Raw genomic sequence first — 8,940 nt, forward strand, 5'->3', positions numbered from 1 at the left:
TATATATATTCTTGATCAGCGTAAAAATCTAAGAAGATCTAGACATGTCCGTCCGTCTATCCGTCTGTCTGTTGAAATCACGCTAAAGTCTTTAAAAATAGAGATATTGAGCTGAAACTTTGCACATATTCTATTTTTGACCATAAGCAGGTTAAGTTCGAAGATGGGCTATATCGGAGTATATCTTGATATAGCCCCCATATAGACCGATCGGCCGATTTAGGGTAGCATGGTATTTCACTAGCATGGTATTTCACTAATTGTCGAAAATAAATATTCCAAAGAAACTTTTGTTCCATATAAAGTAAAAGAAGGCGCACCGGAGCAGGCCTGGGTCAGTTAGTACGAAATAAAACAAACCGAGTCCCACATATCTGTTATTGGCTAATATGCCCATTTTGGGCGTTTTTGTGGGGGTGGGGTGACCCCCTATACTTCGACTTGAATTTGTATACCAGATTCGTTATCTACTCCCGCATACTATTCATTTGATACCCATATTGTCCATATCGGTCCACTTTTGAGTTTGGGTGGTTTTTTTTTGGGATAATGGAGAAGGGTCCGCCCCCTTTCGTTATCAATAAATTGTAGAGCCCATTCCTACTTCCTGATCATATTCGTAATCTACTCCCGAATACCTTTCATTTGAGTCCCATATTGTCATTATCGTCCTAGGTACTTGGACCCAACTTTTATTATGAAATTCGTTCTCTACTCTTAAATACCTTTCATTTAAATCCCATATTGTGCCGATCGGTCCACTTTCATTTTTGGGTGGTACTTTTGTGGTAAGGGAGAGGGTCCAATCCCCTCCTGATATCAAAAAATTATTTAGCCTATGTTTCATTCCAGACCAACCTACACAATCTGTGAAAATTTCAAGGTAATGGGGTCAGCCGTTTTTGAGTCCATACGGAACAAACAAAACAAACCGACAAACAAACATACAAACAAACAAACACAAATTCAATTTTATATAAAAGATGATTAATATGGCATCAAAAAATTTATCAGCTGCTTACGTGGATTTGTACACACAAATGTGAGTGTTTGGGTCGTACTGAAATTCATGTATGTTATTGCAATTTCAACCAAAACCCACCCCTTCGAAATAATGAAACACAAAACATAAATGAATTCTGAACATTGTAGAAGTCGTTGTGTAATATTTCAGTTCATTCGGATAATTGCGCCTTGTAGGTGCTCAAGAAGCCAAATCGGTTTATATGGGAGCTGTATCAAGCAATTGATCGTTTCAGACCATATAAGACACATGTGTTGAAGGTCATAAGAGAAGCCGCTGAACAAAATTTCTGTCAAATCGGATGAGAATTACGCCCTCTAGAGGCTCAAGAAGTCAAAATCCCCGATTGGTTCTTATGGCAGCTTTATCAGGTTATGTACCGATTTGCGCCATACTGAGCACAGTTATTGGAAGTCATAACAAAACACCTCATGCAAATCATCCGATTTGGCTGAAGAAGTCAAGACCCCAGATCGTTTTATATCGCAGCTATACCAGGTTATGAACCGATTTGAACTATTCATAGCACAGTTGTTGGAAGTCATAACAAAACACGTCGTGTAAAATTTCAGCCAAATCGGATAAGAATTGCGCACTCTAGAGGCTCAAGAAGTCAAGATCCCCGATCGGTTCTTACGGCAGCTTTATCAGGTTATGTACCGATTTGCGCCATACTAAGCACAGTTATTGGATGTCATAACAAAACACCTCATGCAAATCATCCGATTTGGCTGAAGAAGTCAAGAACCAAGATCGGTTTATATGGCAGCTATACCTGATTACGAACCGATTTAAATCGTACTTAGCACAATTGTTGGAAGTGATACGAAGACACCACGTGCAAAATTACAGCCAAATCGGATAAGAATTACGCCCTCTAAAAGCTGAAGATGTTAAAATGGCAGCATAAGTATATATGTCATAAAAAGTATTTGTGCAAAATTTCAAGCGGCTAGCTTAATTCCTTTGAAAGTTTGCATGCTTTTGACAGACAGACGGATGGACTGAAAGACGGACAGACATGGCTTCATCGACTTAATATATATATATATATATATATATATATATATATATATATATATATATATATATATATATATATATATATATATATATATATATATATATATATATATATATATATATATATATATATATATATATATATATATATATATATGAACCGATTTAAATAAATCTTGCAGAAACGTTAAGATCAGTAACAAAACAATCCGTGCCAAATTTTGTGCAGATAGGTTGAACATTGTAGTTACTACGGCAATTTAAGTGCAAATCGGGCGATACATATATATGGGAGCTATATCTAAATCCAAATCTAAATCTAAACCAGTAAATCTAAATCTGAACCGATTCTAATTAAATTTTGCGTATTTATTAAGATCAGCAAGAAATCAATCCGTGCCAAAGTTTGTGCAGATCGGTTGAAAATTATAGTTACTACGGCCATTTAAGTGCAAATCGGGTGATACATATATATGGGAGCTATATCTAAATCTGAGCCGATTTTTGCCAAAATCAATAGCGTTCGTACTAGGGCCACAAAAGTGATATGATCAAAATTTCGTGATGATTGCACAACAAATACGACTTGCACTTTGATTACAAGAATTCATAGACTCACAGACGGACAGACGGACATGGATAAATCGAATCAGAAAGTGATTCTGAGTTGATCGGTATACTTATCAATGGGTCTAGCTCTTCTCCTTCTTAGCGTTGCAAACAAATGCACAAACTTATAATACACTGTATCACAGTGGTGGTGTAGGGTATACATACTTTCATATTTATGGCTCCGCAAACACTTAATTTTTTCCACCCAGAATAAATACATGTGAGCAACATCACTAACACTAACAAACACTCAGTTACAACTAGAAGTTTGGCGATCGCGTTTATTTTGCGTATGAAAATTAATTGTTGCACAGCGACTGTGGTTGTGCTCTCAATGAGCGTCCCGAAATATAAATTTTCTTAGATGAAAAAACAAGTTATGACGAAACGAACACATTTCGGCAATATTTTTCGCTTGTTTTTTATATGGGGTTTTAACGCAAAAACCGAACGTATTACCGGCCTTTAGTCTGAAAAACTTTTGCAAAGAATAATTAAGTATTTTTTCATTTTGTTTCTCTTTCGAGACGAGCTCAATAATCGAAGATTTTTGCAATGGAAAATGAAAGCCAGAGATCACAACACACACGCATTTCGTCATTTGGTTAGAAAAACTCATCGGTCATATAAGGTGTGGAGGCTTCAAGTGTCATACATTGGTAGATCGTACTTATACCGAATATACCGCGAAAACGTGTCTATGATGAAAGCACGACGCTATCACAAGTCTGACACCTTTCACACTAGCTTTTCTTTTCCACCGCATGTATTTTCTTTGAAGTGATAGACTTTTTTTCTATGCGACACCTTAGCCTGCATATTATATTACATTAATGACTTCGAACGCTAGACATCGGCAACGGCTCTCTCTGCCAAGGTTCAAATCCCAGTCGGGCTCTGCCGCATTATTATTTTCATATTTTTTTCCTGTTAGGGCGCAGATCATTTAATTTAACAATTTTTCGTATTGTTTCTCTTTCGAGACGGTCAGTGCTGCCAACGTTAAAGTTTAAAGCATTTAGCGGGCAGAGCGTTTTATTATGCCTACCAACATAGGATGGGGGTATACTTATCTAGTCATTCCGTTTGCAACACATCGAAATGTCCGTCTGAGACCCCATAAAGTATATATATTTTTGATCGTCTCGGCGTTCTGAGGCGATCTAGTCATGTCCGTGTGTCGAAATCACGATAGCGGTCGAACGCGTAGAGCTAGCCGCTTGAAATTTTGCACAGATACTAAGTATTGATGAAGGTCATTGGGGATTGCAAATGGGCCATATCGGTTTGGAGTTAGATATAGCTGCCATATAAACCGATCACCAGATTTGACTTCTTGAGCCCCTGGAAACCGCTCCGGTTCGGCTGAAATTGAACATCTCGTGTTTTGTTAAGACTTCCAGCAACTGTATGTTCCATTTCGATCCATCCTGATATAGCTCGCATATAAACCGATCTCCCGATTTGACTTCTTGAGTCCTTACTAGCAGCAATTTTTGTCTGATTAGGCTGAAATTTTGCATGCGATGTTTTGGTACGACTTCCAACAAGTGCGGTAAAAATCAGTATATAACGCATGTAAGTCGGACCATAAACGTTATGGGTTTTGAGAAAAAAAGGTACAGAATTATATAAGGACATCGTTAATCCAACACGGGGTTGACATTTTACCCACATATAGGCATTTTACGCACACAGCGAAAACCAGCCTGCATTATCTTATGGACCATTCTTCAAAAAGGTTGCTGGAGAGTCTTACTGAAAATGAGGTTGCGACTTTTCCAAAAAAACATACATTGATCAGTAAATGGAGTTGCGATGGATCATCATGGCAAAGCATTTATAATCAAAGATATCTTCCGATGAAACAATATATGACGCAAATGTGTTAATGGCATCTTTTGATCCTTTGCGGCTAGTATCTGACGTTTCCCTTCACTGGAAAAATCCACGTCCTTTATCGGTGCGTTACTGCCGACTAAAAATGTTTCAATTTGCAAAGGAATCTGGAAAACTCATAAGTGCAATGTTGAAGGATATTGAACAACGAATAAGCAAGATTAAGCCCACAGTGTTGAACCTTGGAGAAGGGAAATATATTGAATGCAGTTTCATCTGAGCATGTAGAGTCGTAAATGAACAGGCATGAACCTCAAGGTTGTCATGTTCAATTTATAACAAGTAAAAGCGTGCTAAGTTCTGTCGGGCCGAATCTCCACCATGGATCGCATTTGTCGAGTTCTTTTCCCGTCATCTCTTCTTAGGAAAAAATGATATAAGAAAAGATTTGCTCTGATATTAGAGCGATATCAAGATATGGTCCGGTTATGACCACAATTATATTATATATTGAAGACCTGTGTAAAATGTCAGCCAATTCGAATAAGAATTGTGCCATTTGGGGGCTCAAGAAGTAAAATAGAGAGATCGATTTATATGGTAGCTGTATCGGGCTATAGACCGATTCAGACCATAATAAACACGTATGTTGAGGGTCATGAGAGGATCCGTCGTACAAAATTTCATTCAAATCGGATAACAATTGCGACCTCTAGAGGTTCAGAAGCCAAGTCCCCATATCTGTTAATAAGACAGCTATACCAGGTTATGGACCGATTTGAACCATACTTGGCACAGTTGTTGATATCATAACAAAATACTTCGTGCAAAAATTCATTCCATTCGGATAAGAATTGCGCACTCTAGAGGCTCAAGAAGTCAAGAACCAAGATCGGTTTATATGGCTGCTATATGAGGTTATGGACCGATTTGAACCATACTTGGCACAGTTGTTGGATATCATAATAAAACACGTCGTGCAAAATTTCATTTCAAATGAATAAGAATTGCGCACTCTAGAGGCTCAAGAAGTCAAGACCCTAGATCGGTTCATATGGCAGCTATATCAGGTTAAAGACCGATTTGAACCATACTCGGCACAGTTTTTGGATATCATATTAAAACACGTCGTGCAAAAGTTCATTCCAATCGGATAAGAATTGCGCACTCTAGAGGCTCAAGAAGTCAAGATCCCAGATCGGTTATTTTAACAGCTGTTTCAGGTTATGAACAGATTTGAACCATAGTTAGCACAGTTGTTGGATATCATATTAAAACACGTCGTGCAAAATTTCATTCCAATCGGATAAGAATTGCGCACTCTAGAGGCTAAAGAAGTCAAGACCCAAGATCGGTTTATATGGCAGCTATATCAAAACATGGACCGATATGACCCATTTACAATACCAACCGACCTACACTAATAAGAAGTATTTGTGCAAAATTTCAAGCGGCTAGCTTTACTCCTTCGGAAGTTAACGTGCTTTCGACAGACAGACGGACGGACAAATCGGTTCATAACCTGATGTAGCTGTCATATAAACCGATCTTGAGTCTTGAATTCTTGAGCTTCTAGAGGGCGCAATTCCTACCCGATATGGCTGAAATTTATAGCCCGATACAGCAAACCAATTCACTAAGTTATAATATCCTGTACCACAGTAGTGGTGTAGGGTATAAAAAAAATTATATATTTTTACCCTTTGAATATGTCTTGTTTGAACCGTTGAGTGAAGCGGACGTATTGTTATTTCACTCCCCAAGAATTTTCCTGTAACTCATAATAAGCCATTATTTTTGGAAGAAAAATTTAAGTCACTCAAGGATAGTTGCGATAGAGGTATCCATTAGGCGGTTGATGATCTGCGTCTGTTTCCAGTGGTGCGGCATTTCTAGAGCCCGGGAGAAGGCTAACAAAGGACTCCAAAGACCCAACAGCTGCGGTGGTGGTATCAGGACGTAGCATGTTGTCTGCCACTGAAACCTCGACTGGTGCGGCGGCAGCTCCTGGCTCCACCAGCCTACAGATGAATGGTAAGCAGGGGCTTTTGACGAAGACACCGGGTTCGAGTCCTAAGAACAAGAACGAACTTATTCCGTCTTCGCATGCCTTTAATTTTCCTAGGCTATCGGCCTTCTCCGGCAAATCAACACGCACTTGAAGGGATTGGAATTATAGAAGACCCATCGCTCTCAGCTTTATTGAGAGGCTTTGTGCGAATGACCCTAAGACTTTCGCTGCACCGCGGTCAGCCAAAAGGCTGCGGTCACCTGGAGGGCATCCCATGCCTAAAAGAACTAGGGCAAACAATAGTAAGATGGGTCCATGAACCTTTGTTAATGTCGCTATGTACAGTTTGGTGATGGCAGTTGTCGACAAGGGACAAGGGATACGACTGCATACACGACTGCATACCTAGGAATACTAGGAGTGGGATAGTCAATGCACTGTCATCAGTGTACTCCGACGTCCTTGCGGAATTTCCTGGGTCTCCTCCAGTTTGTGACGGTGCAGGCTATTATCGAGGCCGATACAAACTAATTGCCTTCGGCGATCAACGCTCAATTGAAATGTGTCGTTGAGCGCTAAAAAAGATTGGTGAGATCTGGCCAGGTGCAGCACTAGATTTAGTCTAGAAGGAAGATATTCCTTATCGACCAATAGCGCATGCTTCGATACGAAGGATTCCCTCAGATCCTGAAGGGAATGTTATCCCAATCTTTCAACCACCGACTGGAAGATTGGATGAGGCTGATGGTGAATGGAGACATGCTGTTTTCGTACTAAACTCCGGCCGTCTCGCAGACCTCAACAAGTCTGGTGGGGTTATATCCTACGGATTCAACAAGTTGAAACTGAAGGTCTATGGAAGCGGTGGGGCTGGGGAATCAAGAGGTTGGACTCAGAAGTTGTAGCTGAACACTTGCCTGAGGAACTATCGACCACATCGCTAAAGTCTGGCGGATTGCAGGAGACTGAAAATCCCCCTGCCACAATCGGGACAGGAGGGGATGACATCGAAACGGGATCCGACAAGCCCTGTGGGGGTGGGTCACAAAGTTGGACTGGGCTCAAGGTGCGCTCCAGCACGTAACTCAGAAAGTATCTCGACAGCAGCAGTTTGTGAAGAATCTAAGGAGAAATCGTCCACACTGCAAGTGCCCAGTGTCCTGAGGGTGGTTCCACAGCTTTCTCACCTGCCCCTGGTTGCGACGGAAGCTCATCATGACAAGTTCTAACGAATCTTGTGAGGATGAACTCCTGGTGGACTCAGAGTACGAGGCTAACACAACAGTGGTGGAAGTTCTGAATCCTGATTATGGTTCGGTTTCTACAGATACACTTCCACCATTGTTTGTAAGGCCGCTTTGGCGGCACTAAAGGTCATACTAATGGCAGGAGGATTTGACGTGGTTCTTATCCAGGAACCATGGGAGCGTGGAGAAATGGTTCTTGGACTAAGAATTCCGGGATTTAAACTTCTCAAGGGTACGGGAAATGGGAGACACATAGCCTGTATTCTTGCAAAGTGTAGTCTAAATGTTTTTCTTCTTCCGTCGCTAAGCACTGAAGATTTAGTAGTAGCCAGCCTTGAAATAAACAAGTCTTATTACTGGCTGGCTTCCCTAAATATGGCACACGATTCAGAGATGCCGCCTTCAAACCTTAAGAAGAAAAGGGAAACCTTAGGGAAGAAAAGCTTCATTGTAGAATGCGATGCTAATGCACATCACCAGATATGGGGAAGTTCGGATGTCAACGAAAGGGGTGAGCTGCTTATTGAATATATTATAAATTGCAATCTAGCGATTTGTAATAAAGCGGATAAACGGACCTTTATTACCAGGAACAGGCAGGAAGTACTATATATTACCTTTGTATCGGAAGGTATGCGACTGGCAAGTGTTGGATGAGCATAGCTTCTCTGATCATCGTTATATTAGTTTTAGCCTTGGAGAAAATACTGGAGTAGTGGTCCCTCGGCCAAACAGAAGAAATGCGGATTGGGACAAATTTCGGGGCAAATTCTGCACCACTATTCCTTCTAGACTAGAAAAGGAAGTGGAAACTACGGAGGATATACACATAGTGGTCAAGCCGATCACGAAGGCCCTGAATGATTCGCTTGTGTCAGCATTCCCTAGTGCCAAGCCAAGCAGCAAACAGCGGCCGCCATGGTGGACCCTAGAGCTGTTTGGTCAAAGGAAGGACTGCAGAAAACTTTTCAACAGAGCAAAAGCCACAAGAGCACCACACGAAAGGGACATCTATAAGGATGAGCCAAGAAAATATAAGGACGAGCTTAGAAAGGCTCAGAACAAATCCTGGGTAGAATTCTGCAGCTCCGTGGAGATATATCTGAGGCCTCTCGGCTATGGAAGATTCTGTCCTCGAGACCTATTACGGTGGGGTATATCCATGAGTCAGAGAATGTGTGGAC

This window comes from Stomoxys calcitrans, chromosome 3, assembly GCF_963082655.1.
Source record: "Stomoxys calcitrans chromosome 3, idStoCalc2.1, whole genome shotgun sequence".
Lineage (NCBI taxonomy): Eukaryota > Metazoa > Arthropoda > Insecta > Diptera > Muscidae > Stomoxys > Stomoxys calcitrans.